The sequence below is a fragment of the Lycium barbarum genome, chromosome 7, assembly GCF_019175385.1.
Source record: "Lycium barbarum isolate Lr01 chromosome 7, ASM1917538v2, whole genome shotgun sequence".
NCBI classification, from domain to species: domain Eukaryota; kingdom Viridiplantae; phylum Streptophyta; class Magnoliopsida; order Solanales; family Solanaceae; genus Lycium; species Lycium barbarum.
Genome location: NC_083343.1, coordinates 133,516,224 through 133,535,720, shown reverse-complemented (window position 1 = coordinate 133,535,720; position 19,497 = coordinate 133,516,224). Strand labels below are relative to the sequence as shown.

At 37.7% G+C, this 19,497-nt stretch overlaps 1 pseudogene; it reads right to left on the bottom strand.

Annotated features, from left to right (window-relative positions):
- Positions 1 to 1,141: 1,141 nt before the first annotated feature.
- Positions 1,142 to 19,497, bottom strand: part of LOC132601995 (receptor-like protein 9DC3) — a 37,252-nt pseudogene continuing 18,896 nt past the window's right edge.

Sequence of the window (19,497 nt, the reverse complement as noted above, 5' to 3'; positions counted from 1 at the left end):
AATATGGTCCAGATGATCTTACACAAAGCCTCTAATCTGATCACTTGTACCATACTCATTATTTTCCTTGTTAGTGGCTCTATCCTCTATTGCACGTAAAATATCTTCCTCCGTCAATTCATCTATTTTCAGTGCTCTCGTTTTAAACTGCTGCAAAACCTGAGCACACGTTGAAGCAGCAGCGGGAAATCCAAGGACATCCAACATTGGCTTCATTTCTTTCTCGAGCTCAATTAGGGACAACAGATAACGCATTCTTCAGCTTGTTCAAAGATTTATTCATTATTAAGTCCCTCCTAGATTCTTTTAAGTTAGTCTTATTGGTTTATAAAACACTGTAACGAGCCATAACAAATGAGAAGCTATCCGACTCAACTCCAACATAATGACTCTGATATAGCTAGCTCTTTTAGGTTATTGAATATTGCCTAATTTGTCAGTTATATACACAGTAAGTTGCTAGCGATCCAAGAAATTCATACATTTCATTCAGAACACACAACATTCATTGAATATATTAAAATCTTACATAAAAGGAAGAAGAAAAAGCTTACTTAAAAACCTAAAAAGAAACTAAAAAAATCAAATCTAGCATCATAAGCTACAGCATATGATATTATTGGATCTCCAATGAGCATTCCACCAAATTCTCCTCCAAGCACCTGCATGTTCGAATTTGTTTATTTACTCTCTGATTTTTATTCTTACACAAAAAAGTTAAGTCTTACTTTTACTTACACTATCATCAATTACAGTCAGACTTTAATCCTACACAAAAAGAGTTAAATCTGACGTTTATGTTACAATAAAATTAACCTCTACCAGATTATTGGTTCACTATTGAACTTAGCTGTTGTAATTACCGCTTCCGTCTAATTTTGCATAGATTTGAACTTTTTTACATGATTCCTCCTAAGTCGCATATCATATTTGAACTTTTACTTGCTTAAAACAAATTTTGATAAAGCTAATCCATTTTAATTGCTTCTGCTAATTGATTTTTGAAAGAAAAAAAAAAAGGCTTTGTAGGGCATTTGATTAGTTGCTGATATAACTAATATGAAAACTAAGACATAGACGGTTGCGATAAAGTGAAGATCAAACCAGAACTTAACCATATATACCTGAATGTTTAACTGTTCTAGATGCGATTATTTCTTCTTCTGTAGTGCCTTTGACATCGCTGCTTCTTTCTGTGCCGCATAATAATTTTGTGTTCCAGCTCTTCAATGATTCTTGCAAGCCGTTTCAGATTTCCAGTTGAGATCATGAAATATATTACGGATAATCCAATGCATAGTCCACTTCCATAGCCCATAAGAGCAGCTTTCCAAAAGTCATTGAGAAATTCAGAATTGTTTTCTTCATCGTCTAGTGCAGATACAGTATAATTTCTCTCTGCCACATGATCATTGCCGCAACCTTTTGAAAGTGGGAATCCACGTAATCTATCATTGCCTTCATATGAATTATTCTGACATGTTGCAAATTGAGATCCTTGAGGTATGCATCCTTGGAGATAATTGTGGAAGAGATTTAAGAATACAAGAAAACGTAAGGGCAGCAAGTTGTTGTGGTATCTCTTCCCGAAAGATGGTTAAATGAAAGGTCCAATGACTCGAGTACAGATAAATTTCCAAGTAGTAGTGGTATATGACCTTGCAATCCATTATGAGAAAAATTCAGCACCCAGAGTGCAAAAAGATCTCCCATAATAATGGGAATTTGTCCTTCAAATCTATTGCTTGAAAGATCAACAGTTGTATAAACAGTCAAAATTCTAACAAGTTCAAGCTTCAATCCTTTGGTTGCAACTGTTACAGAATCATCGTAATTTGCATCCCCAAGATATCTTGGTGCCTTCATTGTTCGATCAATTGTCCTCATGGCTTTCAAATGTTGAAACAGACTCGTCGGTAAGTAACCCGAGAATGCATTGTAAGAGAGATCTATGATCCGAAGCTCGTGAAACATATTCTCAACCGTTGAACTCCTAATGGATCCATGCAATTTATTTGATGTGAGACTTAAAACTTGCAGCTCTGGCAGAGTTCCCAACCACATGGGGAATGTGTCGTTGAGGTGATTGTCTCCTAAATCAAGAACTTGGAACTCTTTACAATTGACCAAAGATCGGGGAATTTCCCCCTCCAGTTCATTACCATGCAAGTTGAGGTTTCTAAGTGAACTTCCAATTCTAAAAGTCATTGGAAGTGTCCCAGAAAGATTGTTGCGCTGCATATCAAAAACCTCAAGATTACCACTCATATTGCTGAAACATAGCGGAATTGGTCCCTTCATACTGTTTCTACCCAAATCTAGAATTTGCAGTGATGCTAAATTGCAAATAGATGAAGGGATCTCTCCACTAAGATTATTTCGTGCTATCTTCATAACCAGAAGACCACTAATATTACCAAAACATTGCAGGATTTCTCCGTTCAAGTTGTTTCTCTCCAGCTATAACAATTTCAATGATGTCAAATTGCACATAGATGAAGGTATTTCCTCAGTAAGATTGTTAACATTGAGAAGTATATTTTGCAAATTTCTCAAATTGCCAAGGGAAGTAAGAATTAATAGAACTATTAAGAAAGTTAAAATTTAAAGCTAGCGTAGTAAGAGATCTTAAGCAACCTAATTCTTCAGGAGTGGATCCAGAAAGTTGATTCCTATAAAGATACATGATAGATAAATTGGTCAAATTCCCTAATAAAACAGGAATAGAACCACTAAGAGAGTTAGTACCCAAAGATAGCTTAGTAAGAGATCCTAGGTAACCAATTTCTTCAGCCATATAAATCCTTAGGGGTAACACACATTATTCCATTCAAATCATCTCACATCTGGAATGCGAGGATTCATCATATATCTATGTTTCATGTCTGAAAATAATGAGTTCCCTCGTTGTTTATGTGTTGTAACCACCTCTAAAAAATTTAAAGATCACAGGAAATTAATTCAAGAAATATACTGAATAGTGAATGGAAACGTTTTGCAATTTTCCAAGTCTTGTCGTGGAAATTTCAAATGAAAGCTACTTAACACACAAATTCCTTTCACTGTGATTTTTCATTTATGTACTCATTAAGTGAACGTATACTTTACTTTAAATTTCCAAGGATCATTGGTTACTTATCCATTTAAGTAGAGATATTTAGTTAACGAGACTATTGTTGACACCCAATTTTGTCTCTCCTTTATTTTTATTCACCCGGACGTCTAAATTTATTGACGAGCTAGATACTTTATTTTCACTGCTATTTATATTCGCTACTTTTATTTTAACATTACAAGTATTAATTTATCACAAATTTTAAATGTTCATCGTCATTTCACTTTCGGGTTTGGAATCGTTAAATTAATTACAAGACAACATTTTGTAAATCCTTACTTTCTATATACTAATTACTATTTATCTTCACATAATAAATATTGTACTAGTTACTAAATTAGAAGCCCGGAAATAATTAAAATAGCGGAGGAAGGACCAATATTTTCAGCAAATTAATGGCTTAAAATACAAATACAATATTACTTCCCTATCCAAATAAACAACTCACATTTTTATACCCAACCCACATTTTAAACCCACATTTTTCAGCCCATGTTTAAATTAATGGGCCAGCCCAAACGGACCAGCCCAATAGAATTCGTCCGACCCGACCCACCCCTTATTTTCCTCCTTACCCTAAAGCCCTAAACCCGCCTCCTTCCTTTCTCTTTCGCTCTCACCCTCACCCGCCTCTCTCCACTTCGCCGCTCCCCCTTCCCTTTCCTCTCTCTTTCTTTCCCTCTTCAGCCGCCTCCTCCCACTCACCCTTGTCCCCCACACGCCTCTGTCTCCTCACGTTCCTCTCCACTTCCCTGTTCCCCGCTCCTTCGTCTCTCTCATACGGTCCTCTTTCTCCTCATATTTTCCTATAAAAAATCGGAAATGAACAAGATCAAGGGGACGGAAAAAAAATTCCCTAGAGATCGAACAGAGATCTGGAACCAAAAATTCCCTATCAAACACCAATTTTAGTCAACAAAGACAACGAACAACTACTCTATTTTACTTTCATTCTCTGTTGAAACTTTAGTTTTCCTTAATCGATTTCGAGTTTGTCGCGTTCGAGCGTAGATTCGAGGCCTCGTCGACACCCACTTCACTGCACACAAAAGGGGTAAACCTCGATACATTTATTGCTCATAATCTTTAGTTTTCTGTTTTGGTTAAGATTTTGTTTATGCTGCTATACATTTAATGATTATGTAGTTTTTTTGTAGTCGCGTTATTTGTTTGATGTTTGGGTGCTGTTAGGATAGAATATTAACTGCTAAAATGAATTTGAAAGATGTATACTGTAATTTGGATGCTTAGACTGAATTTCCAGGACTTAGAACCTATTTAAAGCCGAATATACATAGGATCTACAGTGGGTATACATTCGATATATGTCTGGTATACACACCATGGTGTGTATATCTTAGGTATCGTGTTAGTATTCTGATGAATCTTATAATTTTGTTTGAAGTCACCTGTTGACAAAATCTTTTAGTCATATGCCGTGTGATCTAGATGTGATTCTGTAGCTTACTTCATTACATGCATGTTTGTGTGCTTCTGTTCATGTCTGTTAAGCTGGAACTGATGTGTAAACTTCATGGAAATGAATAAACCTGAATGTTGTCTGATTTCAGTTCAGTAAAGAGAATTTCCTCTAAGAGCCTAGGTGAAAAGAGAGTTAGTCTCAGACATCCATTTCATCTCGTTTGGTATTTAATTTCTGCTTTGTGTTTCGTATGATTAGCTTAGATCATTGGATAGATATTGTTTAGTTTGGCATGCTAGTTTATTCGATTAGTATATTTTTAGATCAGATTAGTTGTAATTAATCCCGCATTATCTCACTATGAGCTCAGCTGCCAGAATGGTTAATCTCAATCTGCCACCTAATATGTTTAGCTTCACCTGGACTCTGGAATGTTTTAGTTTGGTCATGCTTCCCATTCCTCGAAAGTAGAAGGGGAGGTTTTAAGGAGTTAGAATCTATTCATTAACTAGCTCACCATATGATAAAAGGCAAAAGAAGAGATCTGTTATAGGAATTATTACTTGCCAACGTATCAATATTTGTTTTCCTAATGTTCTGGTCCCGATGCCATATTCGCAGTATGCATACTAAGAGGGTGAGAGGTTTGAAGATAAAGAGAAGTGTAAAATAAATTGAACCGTGATTCAGTGATTGCCCTATTATGATTAGTGTAGATTTGTTGTTTGAAAATGTTGTTTATTGCTAAGTAATGTTGTTTAGATGCCCTTAGGAGGCTGGCATAATTCCATTAGTCGTGCCCCTTTTGGTGCAGCACTTGTCTTTACCAATAGCGATAAATGATTGTAATAAAGCTTCTTGACTGGTTTTTAATATCTAGTATAACTCATTCTTATTGATCAACATTATAAACATAGATTGATAGTTTAAAGAATAATCTGAAGCAATATGATCAATCTTCATGAAAACCCACTCGTGTGGCACGAGGAATTTTTAAGCTTTTGCTACGGCTAGTAGGCTGTTACTTTCTAGAGGCTGCAGGTCTGCGAGGCTTATGGTAATGTGTTTGATTCCAGCATCTATGATACTGCTAAGTATCAAGCTCGTCAATTAGCCATTAGCTATTCTTTTCTTTAAGTTTAATTTCCATTTGTACCGTCGGTCGTTACTGCAATCTCTAGTTCTTGCCCTTGTCATTATCGTTGTGGAATATTTGAGTGATATAATCGGATGCTTATTCTCATGAGGAAGGTTGAGACATTACAATGGTTAACCTTTAACTTAAAAATATTTAAAGAAAAGGTCATACTAGGAACACATCTCAGGTTATGAAGGCAGGATTTAGTTAGTTCCTCCATGAAAATTTGTGATCCAGGATAGACCTCAAATCAGTAAAGATGCTTGTGCGATGAAATGCAGTAGACGTGTACTTAGTTTGGTCTTATGGGTTTCTGTTTCACTGCAAGTATATGATTGTAGAAAATGTATGAAATCCATCTTTCCTTGATCACATGATAAATTTTGCTTGGAACTGAAAAGATGCTTAAATATATGCACCTATATATTTTAGGCTCCTATTTGATTATCTTCTTTTAAAGGGTAAATTGAAAATTGATCACCTGATATCAGTATCTTTTGATCATAAAAAATTCAACTCCATAGTTAGCAATATAACTGCAATGGTTGATGTTAAAAATGAATACTCTCGTTAAGTATTTTCTTCCTTTTATTTGTGCACCAACATGTCTACTAATTCCTCTTATTTTCTTTTCTTTTGCATGAACACCGGAGCCGAAGAGTCTAATTTTGAAACTCAACGACGCCGTCATCATATCGAGTCTGCTCATCATTATTTTTCCTGATCTCGCATTATTCGGACAACAGCAGTCTCAAAATGGGCTGAGCCCATTTAAATCATTTTACTCCTCCATTTTATTTTATTTTATTTTCATTTAACTTGTATTGTATGACTAACACTGTGTTTGTTAATGGCCTTAGCGAAATTAATGGGGTTTTAGTTTTAATAATAGATAGTTGATTTAAAAGGGACTAACAATTAGTTCCATAGATTTCCTTTCCCTTTTATGTTAAAATTATTTATAATATCTATAATATTTATATTCTTTAGAACAATTGATTTTCGAAATAGCATGACTACATATTTTTGGTTAAAGGAATAATAATTTATGCCTAACATTTTAGAAATTTAAGACGTCATGAATCTTACAATAACGGTAGTTTATTCTGCGGAATAAAAAGGCAAACTAATTTAACAAAACAACTTTTCCATCTTAAGTTCTTTTTTTGTAACACTCAGAAATATACATCGAAATACATATTTATCTAGAACAACTTTTAAAATTTTACTAAATGACACTTTTAAATTTTAGTCATTTCCTTCCAATGTAAACGTTACATGTCCATTTTTTAAACTAAACTCTTTATGCAACTATTATTTTTCTTAAAATCTTATTTTATGCAATTATTATGTTTTTTTTATAAGTATTATTTTTAAACAATACTATTATACTATCGTTTAAAACTTAACAACATGTATGAGTCGTATTTTAAAATAACATTAGAAGTATTCTTTTATACAAATTATTTTTTCTACAAGTTCTATTTTAAATAGCATTCTTACATATCTATCTATAACTTTAGTCATACTTACAAAGCTACTTTTTTTTTTTTTTTATAATACTATATTTACACTTAGTCTAATTAATTATAAGTCCGGTCGGTTAACCATTGTTAATGGGTCTTAAAGGGTGCCTAATACCTTCCCTTTAGACTAATTGAACCCTTACCTAGAATCTTAAGTTTCGCAGACCTTAAACAGAGTTAACTTTAAACATAACTTTAATAAACTTTAGGTGTCCTAATTCACCATAAATAATTAGGTGGCGATTCCTTAAAAACAACAACAAAAACAGGAATCTCCAATACGTCATACTTCTAACTTTAACCTCCGGGTAAAAATGGGGTGTGACAGCTTTGGCGACTCTGCTGGGGAATCACTTAGGTTCTAACCATAACAGACTTAGTTTAAATAGGTTTTGTGTGCTTATTTTGATTACTTTATTTGTTTGTTAACTGTTTTTACATGCTATTAATTGATTGCTTGATATAAACTGTTTGTTTGATATAAACTGTTTATGTGTTACTGCTTTGATAAACTGTCATTCCGTTCATATTTCCTCCACTTCTGGAAAACTCACACATATTCACACACTTAAAACGGCTTCGCGGTTCGCGCCCGTTCACTACTAAATTACCCCTTTAGTTGGATTGATCTTGTGGATTTAGTCGATCAGCGGTGCAGTCGACGGCCACGGACTTTCCACTCTCAAGTTGTCCGCTTGGGAGAACCTTGTGTCATAGGAAGCCAACTCTTAGTCAGCCTAAGATAGAGCTAAACCAACACCCTTTATTAAAAGCATACATTTCATGACCTAGGAGGTTTAATACCCTTGGTGCATTAAATCCATTAGATGACTTTACCCAAACATCCAAGCGGGTTCACAACCCCAAGTGACACCAATCATACTTTATGTGCATGTTTGAAGGATAACTATGCCTAAATATTGACTATTTGCTTTAATTAATTAAACTTTAGGAGGGAAGGATGATTAACGTTTCTATGACAGGTATGGATTTGCATTGGAGTACAATGAATGACGAAGATCAATGACATCACAAAAACGGGGCTGAGATTTAGACATAGGAAATTGTATTCACTTCATTTAGATTAGGAAACACTTTATGTTTGTTATATCCCGTATTTTTGAACGTCAGATTAATTGCTGAGGTGGGACCCACACATCGAGATTTTTTTGGGACATCTGAAAATTCATATGAATCACATATGAGAAGTTAAACACAACTCAAGAAGGACCCTTGGGCCAAATCAAAGTGGAAGTCCTCCAAACGAATATTTTTAAGAAAACGTTTTCGGGTGATCTGACTTCTAGGGGCAAAAACGGTATTATAAGTTTGGAATTTGGAAAATACCAAGAAATAGAAGTTGTAGATAATTGAATTAGATTTCCAACCATAGGTCGTGGGTTCCCAGGTGACATCGGTACAAGGAGATATGGACGTTTTAAGGTCGAAAGGTCAGTGGGCTAGGCCCAACTCGGGATCAACCGAGTTGGCCCAAAAAAATAAAAAAAACGAATTAAGGCCCAAAGGAGAGGGGTGGCCGGCCATCTTATGGCCCAAGCCCACAAAATTAATAAATTTCCCATGTGATAATTAATATAAAGGATCATTAAATTGTCTTGAAACATTTAGAAGTTTCAAGACAATTGAGAAAGAGAGAAACAAGAGAAAGAAGAGCAAGAATAAGAAGGCCATTTTCGGCCAAGCTCTAGACTAAAAAAAAAAAAAAATTTTTTTTTTCAAAAATCATTTTCTACCAATTAAAGGGTCCTCTACAACTTGGTGTAATTATTTTGGAAGAAAGAACACTTGTTTCTTCAAGTTGACAACTTGGTCAAGTGAAGAAGATTGTAGAAAAAGGTAAGAATTAATCCCTTTTTATTATGTTATGAAGGTTGGTTCATGTTGTAGTATGTAGAAATGAGTAGAATTTATGGAAATATGGAAGTTTACAAAGTGGGTGTGCATATATGTAAGTGGACATATATGTATATTGTTGTATAAATAATATGAGTTGAATTTTATGTTGTCTTCTAGTTGTGGTTATGGTGAAATTTATATTGGAAATGGAAGAAAATGGTTCAAGTTGGCATGGAAAATTATTGGGAATAGTTATAGGAAATTATATGATTTTAATGAAGTTTTTATGTAATTATAGAAGTGGAGTTTTAAATGTGAATTATTATGTTAGTTGGTGAATTTGGAAGGATAATAGTCCATATTGGCATGAAAGATTGGTTGTTAAGTGGTTATGAGAAGTTTTGTGATTTTATGGTAGATTTATGTAATTATGAAAATGAAATTATTAAGGTGCAAATTATGATTATGGTTGATGAAATTGGAAGATGGAAATATGTTATGAATATGTAGATTGAAGATTAGAAGTTTTGGATGGATTATGGTTTTGGTGGAAAGTTTGTATATTTTGTATATCTTGTGAATATTTGGTAGAAATGATACGAAATGCTTCCGAATTATATTGTAATGATCTTGATTAGTAATGAATGTAAAAACATTGAGATTGGTTTTGGAAATGTGAAGTTGGAATGAAAGCTATTGCATTATGTTGGAAAGAAGACTAGTTGTGTTATATTGTGTTTTGTAGTCATGGTTGTTGTCATTGTGTTGATAGTTTGGCCGGGTTGAATTCCCGGATTGTTGTTGATAAAAAAATTGGCTAAGTTGAATTTTGGGGATGGTGTATTTATAGGGGAGATGCTGCCCAAATTTTTGTAGACAAGTATTGGTTAAGATTGAAATCTTAAAGCCTTACAATTAACATTTGGTAATTGTGACCAAATTGTAGATTTTGGCGAACTTGAAACTTGATTTTGGAGACGTGTATGAATCGGAAAAGGTATGTAAGGCTTCACCCTTCCTTCTATGGCATGTCTTAAACGTAATAAGTTGGATACGAGCCTCGGGGACAACTCTATTCTCCGAAATCCGCACCCAAAGTTTCCCCTTTTTCATTCAGTAGAATTGAATTAAATATTGTATGAAATGTTGAAAAATTGCCTAAACATCTAGAACTTGCACAAATAGGACCCGACTACCTTAAAACTCTCACAAGTGACGTCATGAAATGTAACGTATGTAAATCGTGTACGCCACCTCATTTGACCCGAGGTGGGCCCGTTATTCCCGGATTTTCTTAATTGTTTCGTTTATCGAACGATAAGTATATGTACATGTATATGGGGAAGATTGGGAAAGAGAAGGCGCTATAGACGCATAGCCACCTGATCAGTTGGAGTATGGTACATGATATCGTCCCGGACGCGGGATATATGGTTAAATGGATCGGAGCCGACGCCTCGGCAATATGATATGTTCTATGTTATATATATATGAAAAGAAATGTTTTCCAAGAAAGCAAAGTATTATATGTATATGGATCGGGTTGCACGTGCCGCAGCAATACGTTATAGTATATGCACATATGGATCGGGCTGCACGTTCCGCAGCGCTAAGCATGCATGGTATCCGCCAACGTGCACTTATATGTACAGGTTGTGTTTCTACTTCATGACATGCGCTATATCTCTTTTATGTTATTATTCATGCCTTACATACTCGGTACATTACTCGTACTGACGTCCCTTCTTGTGGACGCTGCGTTTCATGCCGCGCAGGTCAACAGGTAGACAGATTTGACTCTTAGAAGCTCCATCAGCAGTACTGTGGCAGCGCTCCAGTTGTTCCGGAGCCTCAGTTTCTTGGTACTACTTTTGTGTACATATTCGGGCACGGTAGAACCGGTCTTTCTTGTATATGTAGATGTACTTTGTTTAGAGGCTCGTAGACAGATATGTACAGTCAGATGTTTTGTACTTTTGTGGTCCTCGTCGTTGTATAATGTGCTAGCAAAGTTTATAAGTCCATGTCTACAATTATGCCATTAATGTTAGCGTTAAGCAACAAAAAACAAAGATACGGTATAGTCTATACGGCCCACCTAGTAGTAAAAGTACGATACGAGATAAGAGGTGCTCGGTACAAGTATCGGGTACTCATCACGGCCCCTAGTCGGGTCGTGACAATGTTGTATTCATTTGACATGTAATAAACGTTACATTACTTTTGTACTTTATTGTTGGGGAAATAGAATTTGTTTAAATAATCAAAGCAACGGGATGACATATTATGGCACATTTTATCCTTTAAACAACGTTAGGCCCACCTCTGGCGCAAAGAGGTCACATGCATATTAGGACGTGCTAGTTGTTTGATATAATCGTTTACATTTGTTTGATAACTTATTTGACTCTACTTGATAAATTATTCGCTACATGCCTTACTCGACTTTACGTGACCATGACTTTACCTAGATATGTTCATGAGATTAACATCGTTTATACTGTATGTCTATTTTATCTTATTCCCGAACAGAGAGTTGATTCGTGTTGACGCTCGATGGCCGACCATCCTTACATCACGAGGTCAAAGACGTCATCGTTACCTGAACGTAGTTGGGCTGTCCAAGGAAATGAAATTACTATGTCTGATCCGGCCGCATCTGTTCCAACTGGTATAGAAAACCTCGTGATCGCTAGCGATCCGCCTGAAACTTCCGAACATGGAACTGCTATTCAACGGGATGAACATATCGCCCGCCTGACTCAAGAAATTGAGAATCTACGTGGAGAACTAAATCGGGTTAGGGACTTGACCAATTTATCCATCACACTCCAAAATTCACCTTCTGAACCTAGCAATACTGCACCAGAACCACCTCGTTTCCCATCACTCGAATCCCCAGTTCCTGAGCATTTTCCTCCCCAAAACAATGCACCTACTAACAACAACTTGCCTCCGATCACCCCCGCAAATCCACCAAATCCAACATCCGTCTATACTCCCCCACAAAGTCAACCAACCACTTACACTAGCTATACTCCTCCACAAAATCAACCACCCACCTACACTACCTATGCTACTCATAATCCACCACCCGTCAACCCACCAAGTCAATCGCTAGTTCATACTCCCTATGTTCCTTTACCCGCCAACACTAATCCGCTACCCACGACCACTTCTCTAAACCCACCAAATCAACCACCTATAAACACCAATTATAACACACCACCTCTTGTCCAAAACACCCCCATCGTCCAGACTTATCCAACCCAGCATATGCACGGGGCACACTTTGTCACCCCAAATGCACAATATGTTCCTCCGGTATATGCCACAGAAACACAAACCTTTACCAACCCAGTAACGGTCAGGTTCCAACCCGAGGTAGATCAATACGAAGAAATGGAAAGGGATGCAAAGGCAGGGGCAGAAAACATATTGCTAAAAGAGATCCACAGTCTCAAAGAAGCAATGAGGAACCTTCAAGTTGCTAGAGGAACTAAGAGTGTAGAATATGAGGATCTCTGTGTCCAACCTGACGTCGATTTACCCGTAGGCTACAAACCGCCAAAATTTGATACATTCAATGGAACAGGCGACCCTCATACACACTTAAGGGCTTATTGTGACAAATTGGTTGGAGTGGGCAGAGACCAGAGCATAAGGATGAAACTCTTCATAAGAAGCTTATCTGGCGAAGCACTTACTTGGTATACACAACAGGATGTCCGTAAATGGCGTGGTTAGAGTGACATGGCACAAGACTTTATGGACAGGTTCAGTTTTAACACCGATATCACGCCGGATAGAGTCTACATGACTAAGTTAACCAAGAAAGTAGCTGAGACATTCCGCGAGTATGCGTTACGTTGGAGATCAGAAGCGGCCAGGGTTCAACCTCCGATGAATGATAGAGAAATGACTGCTACCTTCATTGAATGCCAGGCTGGCATATTTTACGAGAAAATGATAGGTATGATGGGACAAAAATTCACAGAAGTTGTCCGAATGGGAGAAGCCTTAGAAGAAGGAATCAAATCGGGGAAAATTCAGGATCTTATTGCTTTACAAGCAATAAACAAAGCTATTCAATCTGGTTCTATCAACGGGGTTAAAAAGAAGAAGGAAGATGTCGCTGCAGTCATGAACATCCAAGGGCATAAGCCGAGCCAAGCCATTCCATACTTTAGCCACCCACAACAACCTTTCTACCCTTACCACTACCCTGAACCCTACCAAGCTCCACTATCTCCTTACCCTGTCTACAACACCCAAGCTAACTACTACCAATCCCGAGCACCTCCACATCAAAACCCACGTCCATATAAACCCAACCAAGCTCCAGCTTACCAAAATCGACCACATACTATACCTAGAGCCCGTCCAAACCCTGACACCAAAAACACCCGTAATTACACTCAGATCGCTGAACCCTTGGCTCAATTGTTCGAAAGAATGAAAGCAGCAGGCATAATACAACCGATCGAGGGAAAAATTCCCGAGCCTATCCCAAAATGGTTTGATGGTTCCAAACGCTGTGCATACCACTCTGGAGTTGTTGGGCACGCCACTGAAGATTGCTATGGGCTTAAAAACAAAATCGAAGTCCTGATTAATGAAGGAGTAATCCAGCTCGCTGAAGCTAAGCCCAATGTGGTCAACAATCCTTTACCTGCTCACGAAGATGCTAAGATTTGAAAGAATCCAGTGTGTCAATCAGAAGGGTAGAAATGGCCAGACCATCAACTTTGTCGCTCCCGTGGGAACAATCCAATACAACTACTCGCAACACCAAGGCATTGACAATATGGGGCGCCGAACCAGGAAAGACTCTGAAGAATCGGACTTGTACTCCGTCCCCGATCCGTCGGGAGCCTTGGTAGCATGAACATGTAGTGAACTTATTTTCTTTTATTGATGCTTGAACCGTACTCAAAATTTTGTTTGTTTTGCTTCACCTTGTGGAAGCTTGAATTGCAAAACTATGAATGCATTTCTGATTTTTCTTAATCATCTATTTTCTACTTTATTTATCAAAACTGTCAACTCTACGATTGTGACATGAAATGAACAACATACATCCCGAAAGAGTAACAAAGAAACTAGGGGACAAGACAAGATCCCACTCAAAAGAGTTGAAATAGCCGATAGGTGATGACATAAGCCTGAAAGCTAGCAATTCAAGAAGAGATCAAAGGACGACATTAGGTGAGACAACCTAGTTTGCAACCCTTCCTTTAACAACCAAATACGAACTACGCTTGACCTGATTCCTCGGTGGATACGTAGGCAGCCCACATAAGGACTCGGTCATACTAGGTTAGATTTTCCCATTTTGCATGCATACGAACTACGTTCCGACCTGATTCTCGAGGTGGGATATGTAGGTAGCCCACATAGGGTGCGGTTGCGCTATAATAGGAAATCCAAAAATTCTTACACAAAGAAAACCACACGGGGCCTGATTCCCTCGGCGGGATTCATAAACTATCAACATACAAATCCGTCACACCTAGATAAAATCCAACAAACCTTTTTACCATTTATATAACAGAACTACGCTGACCTGATTCCCTTGGTGGGATACGTAGGCAATCCACATCGGGTTCGGTCCCTTCATTAGAAGATTTTAGACCATTCTATACATTTACGAACTACGCTTGACCTGATTCCTCGGTGGATACGTAGGCAGCCCACATAAGGACTCGGTCATACTAGGTTAGATTTTCCCATTTTGCATGCATACGAACTACGTTCCGACCTGATTCTCGAGGTGGGATATGTAGGTAGCCCACATAGGGTGCGGTTGCGCTATAATAGGAAATCCAAAAATTTTTACGCAAAGAAAACCACACGGGGCCTGATTCCCTCGGCGGGATTCATAAACTATCAACATACAAATCCGTCACACCTAGATAAAATCCAACAAACCTTTTTACCATTTATATAACAGAACTACGCTGACCTGATTCCCTTGGTGGGATACGTAGGCAATCCACATCGGGTTCGGTCCCTTCATTAGAAGATTTTAGACCATTCTATACATTTACGAACTACGTTCTGACCTGATTCCTTGGCGGATACGTAGGCAACCTATACAAGGTTCGGTCACACCATAACATAGATGTAGTACGCCCTTCAGAATCAAAACTGGGGCATATTTTTGAAAGGGTATAGACAAAAGAACAGTTGTGCATCGACAAGATTAAGGCTACCAGACAGGAAGTATTATAGATCGATTACTTTGGAAGTGTCACAATCTGAAGTTGGCAGAAATATTTTACAACTTACATATGTATACGTTTACATATATATCTTTCCTTACATACATACATTTACATATACATATTTCACAACCTATATACATATAGTCACATTTCCTTATACATATACCTACATATCTACCTTTCAAATCAAATACTTTCTTGCAATTGATTCACTACTGTTCACCTACCGAGGCTTGAACGGAGATCACAAGATCCAAACAAACAAGACGAATGGAGCGCCAACCACGTCAAGCTTCGAGTCAACACGAATCAACTTCCCCCCTCCCAAACTAAGAAGTTTTCTTTGAGTGCAGGAATTAAAAGACCGCGAGATCAACAGTCAAGTCTATCACGACCGAAAAGCATCATCTGGCTCAATATGGCCTCGCCTCAAAAGCCAAACGGCTTTATTTCTAAACTCTATCTTTAATTTTATTTTATCAGAACAACTTTATGACTTCATTAACGAATATACCTGTTTTGTAGGTTAAAGACGAATCAAATCAGGATTACGCGTCATTGATTCAGCCTGTTGCGATAGCGTCGACTTCATCAGCCAAACGGCTATGCTATCACTTTACTACATACTTTATTACCTTCTTTATATGTTTTAACCATTTTGCCTGAACTTTACAGGAATCAACATTAAGTCTCCGAAGACAACCGGAGGGATTTATCATCAAATCTCCGAAGACAACCGGAGACATCACATGGCTATACGGCCTCATACGCACAAGCCGGACGGCTACACTATGACTTTACCCTTTATTTTATCATTTGTTCTACCAACTTTAACCACTTTACCCTGAACTTTACAGGAATTATCATTGAGTCCCCGAAGACAACCGGAGACACAACATCAAGTCCCCGAAGACAACCGGAGACATAGCATCAAGTCCCCGAAGACAACCGGGGGCGTCATTCGGCTATACAGCCTCATATGCATAAGCCAGACGGCTACACTATGACTTTACTCTCTACTTTATCATTCACTTTACCAACTTTAACGACTTTACCCTGAACTTTACAGGAATTATCATTGGAGCCTCCGAAGACAACCGGAGACATCATCCACTTTACAACTTTATCCTGGACTTTACGGGAATCATCATCAAATCTCTGAAGACAACCAGAGACATCGCATGGCCACACGGCCTCATACGCATAAGCCAGACGGCTACACTTTGACTTTACTCTCTACTTTATCATTTACTTTACCAACTTTAACAATTTTACCCTGAACTTTACAGGAATTATCATTGAGCCTCCGAAGACAACCGGAGACATCGTTTGGCTATACAACCTCATCAGCATATCATTGAGTCCCGACAACCATCGGAGACATCACCCGGCTACACGGCCTCACTTGCATAAGCCAAACGGCTACACACTTATTTTTCTCCTTACTTCATTCCTTTATTTCATCATCTACCTTACCGCTTTATTGAATTTACCTTAAAATTCGCAGATATCATTTATCATCGAGTCCCGGAAGACAGCCGGAGACCTTATCACTATCATCTGCAAATGCAACGGGAAATATTGTCACACCCTCAGCATACGCATCACGCATTCATTCAAGTCCCTGAAGACAATCAGAGACAACATTAGCCACACGGCTTCACCTTCGTCCTCACACTCCTATTTACTATCATTTTAAATTATTTATAACTTTACACTTTCAACTTTATTACTAATTTGGACGTGAATTTCAGTTTGGACAGAAAGTACAACCTGCAGAGACGCAACACTACGTGGAACTTTATCTTACGCAGTGAACTGGGGCAAATTTGCTAAAGAGGAATACCAAACTCACAAGCAAAGGTCACGAATCTACTCTCGAAGTCAATTCCGCCTATGTCCACAAACACGTGATACGTAGGTTAATTTCTCTTTCACATCCTCCGCTAAAACTCTACTAAATCTACTCTTCTCACCATCTCATATTCCTTTCTACATCCCCAGTGTTTCCATAACTCAACACTGGGGCATCTTTGAAGAATTTACACCGTGTCTAGTAGAGTCCTACTTATGGGTGTGTTGTGCATCACATTTATAATTAGGAGGCTATAAACACGTGTTCCATTCTTGAACGTCTCGTCACTTGTCTACAACCCCCTGCAAGATTGTGAATCCACAAAAACTTTCGAACTACACATGGCCTGATTCTCGTGCAACCCGAGATATGTAGGCAACTCGAAATTGAGATTCGGCCATAATTTTCCATAATTCCCTCGGTCCTCATAATATTTTCCATCAAATTTCCTAAACCGTAATTTCTTACAAACTCATATTCGTCGGTCCAAACAAAATTGGCTACTACGTCAACTTCTTCGTCCGAATATTCTTACATCATCTCCGATCGAAGAGGGGCATCTGTTGACACCCAATTTTGTCCCTCCTTTATTTTTATTCACCCGGACGTCTAAATTTATTGACGAGCTAGATACTTTATTTTCACTGCTATTTATATTCGCTACTTTTATTTTAACATTACAAGTATTAATTTATCACAAATTTTAAATGTTCATCGTCATTTCACTTTCGGGTTTGGAATCGTTAAATTAATTACAAGACAACATTTTGTAAATCCTTACTTTCTATATACTAATTACTATTTATCTTCACATAATAAATATTGTACTAGTTACTAAATTAGAAGCCCGGAAATAATTAAAATAGCGGAGGAAGGACCAATATTTTCAGCAAATTAATGGCTTAAAATACAAATACAATATTACTTCCCTATCCAAATAAACAACTCACATTTTTATACCCAACCCACATTTTAAACCCACATTTTTCAGCCCATGTTTAAATTAATGGGCCAGCCCAAACGGACCAGCCCAATAGAATTCGTCCGACCCGACCCACCCCTTATTTTACTCCTTACCCTAAAGCCCTAAACCCGCCTCCTTCCTTTCTCTTTCGCTCTCACCCTCACCCGCCTCTCTCCACTTCGCCGCTCCCCCTTCCCTTTCCTCTCTCTTTCTTTCCCTCTTCAGCCGCCTCCTCCCACTCACCCTTGTCCCCCACACGCCTCTGTCTCCTCACGTTCCTCTCCACTTCCCTGTTCCCCGCTCCTTCGTCTCTCTCATACGCTTCTCTTTCTCCTCATATTTTCCTATAAAAAATCGGAAATAAATAAGATCAAGGGGACGGAAAAAAAATTCCCTAGAGATCGAACAGAGATCTGGAACCAAAAATTCCCTATCAAACACCAATTTTAGTCAACAAAGACAACGAACAACTACTCTATTTTACTTTCATTCTCTGTTGAAACTTTAGTTTTCCTTAATCGATTTCGAGTTTGTCGCGTTCGAGCGTAGATTCGAGGCCTCGTCGACACCCACTTCACTGCACACAAAAGGGGTAAACCTCGATACATTTATTGCTCATAATCTTTAGTTTTCTGTTTTGGTTAAGATTTTGTTTATGCTGCTATACATTTAATGATTATGTAGTTTCTTTGTAGTCGCGTTATTTGTTTGATGTTTGGGTGCTGTTAGGATAGAATATTAACTGCTAAAATGAATTTGAAAGATGTATACTGTAATTTGGATGCTTAGACTGAATTTCCAGGACTTAGAACCTATTTAAAGCCGAATATACATAGGATCTACAGTGGGTATACATTCGATATATGTCTGGTATACACACCATGGTGTGTATATCTTAGGTATCGTGTTAGTATTCTGATGAATCTTATAATTTTGTTTGAAGTCACCTGTTGACAAAATCTTTTAGTCATATGCCGTGTGATCTAGATGTGATTCTGTAGCTTACTTCATTACATGCATGTTTGTGTGCTTCTGTTCATGTCTGTTAAGCTGGAACTGATGTGTAAACTTCATGGAAATGAATAAACCTGAATGTTGTCTGATTTCAGTTCAGTAAAGAGAATTTCCTCTAAGAGCCTAGGTGAAAAGAGAGTTAGTCTCAGACATCCATTTCATCTCGTTTGGTATTTAATTTCTGCTTTGTGTTTCGTATGATTAGCTTAGATCATTGGATAGATATTGTTTAGTTTGGCATGCTAGTTTATTCGATTAGTATATTTTTAGATCAGATTAGTTGTAATTAATCCCGCATTATCTCACTATGAGCTCAGCTGCCAGAATGGTTAATCTCAATCTGCCACCTAATATGTTTAGCTTCACCTGGACTCTGGA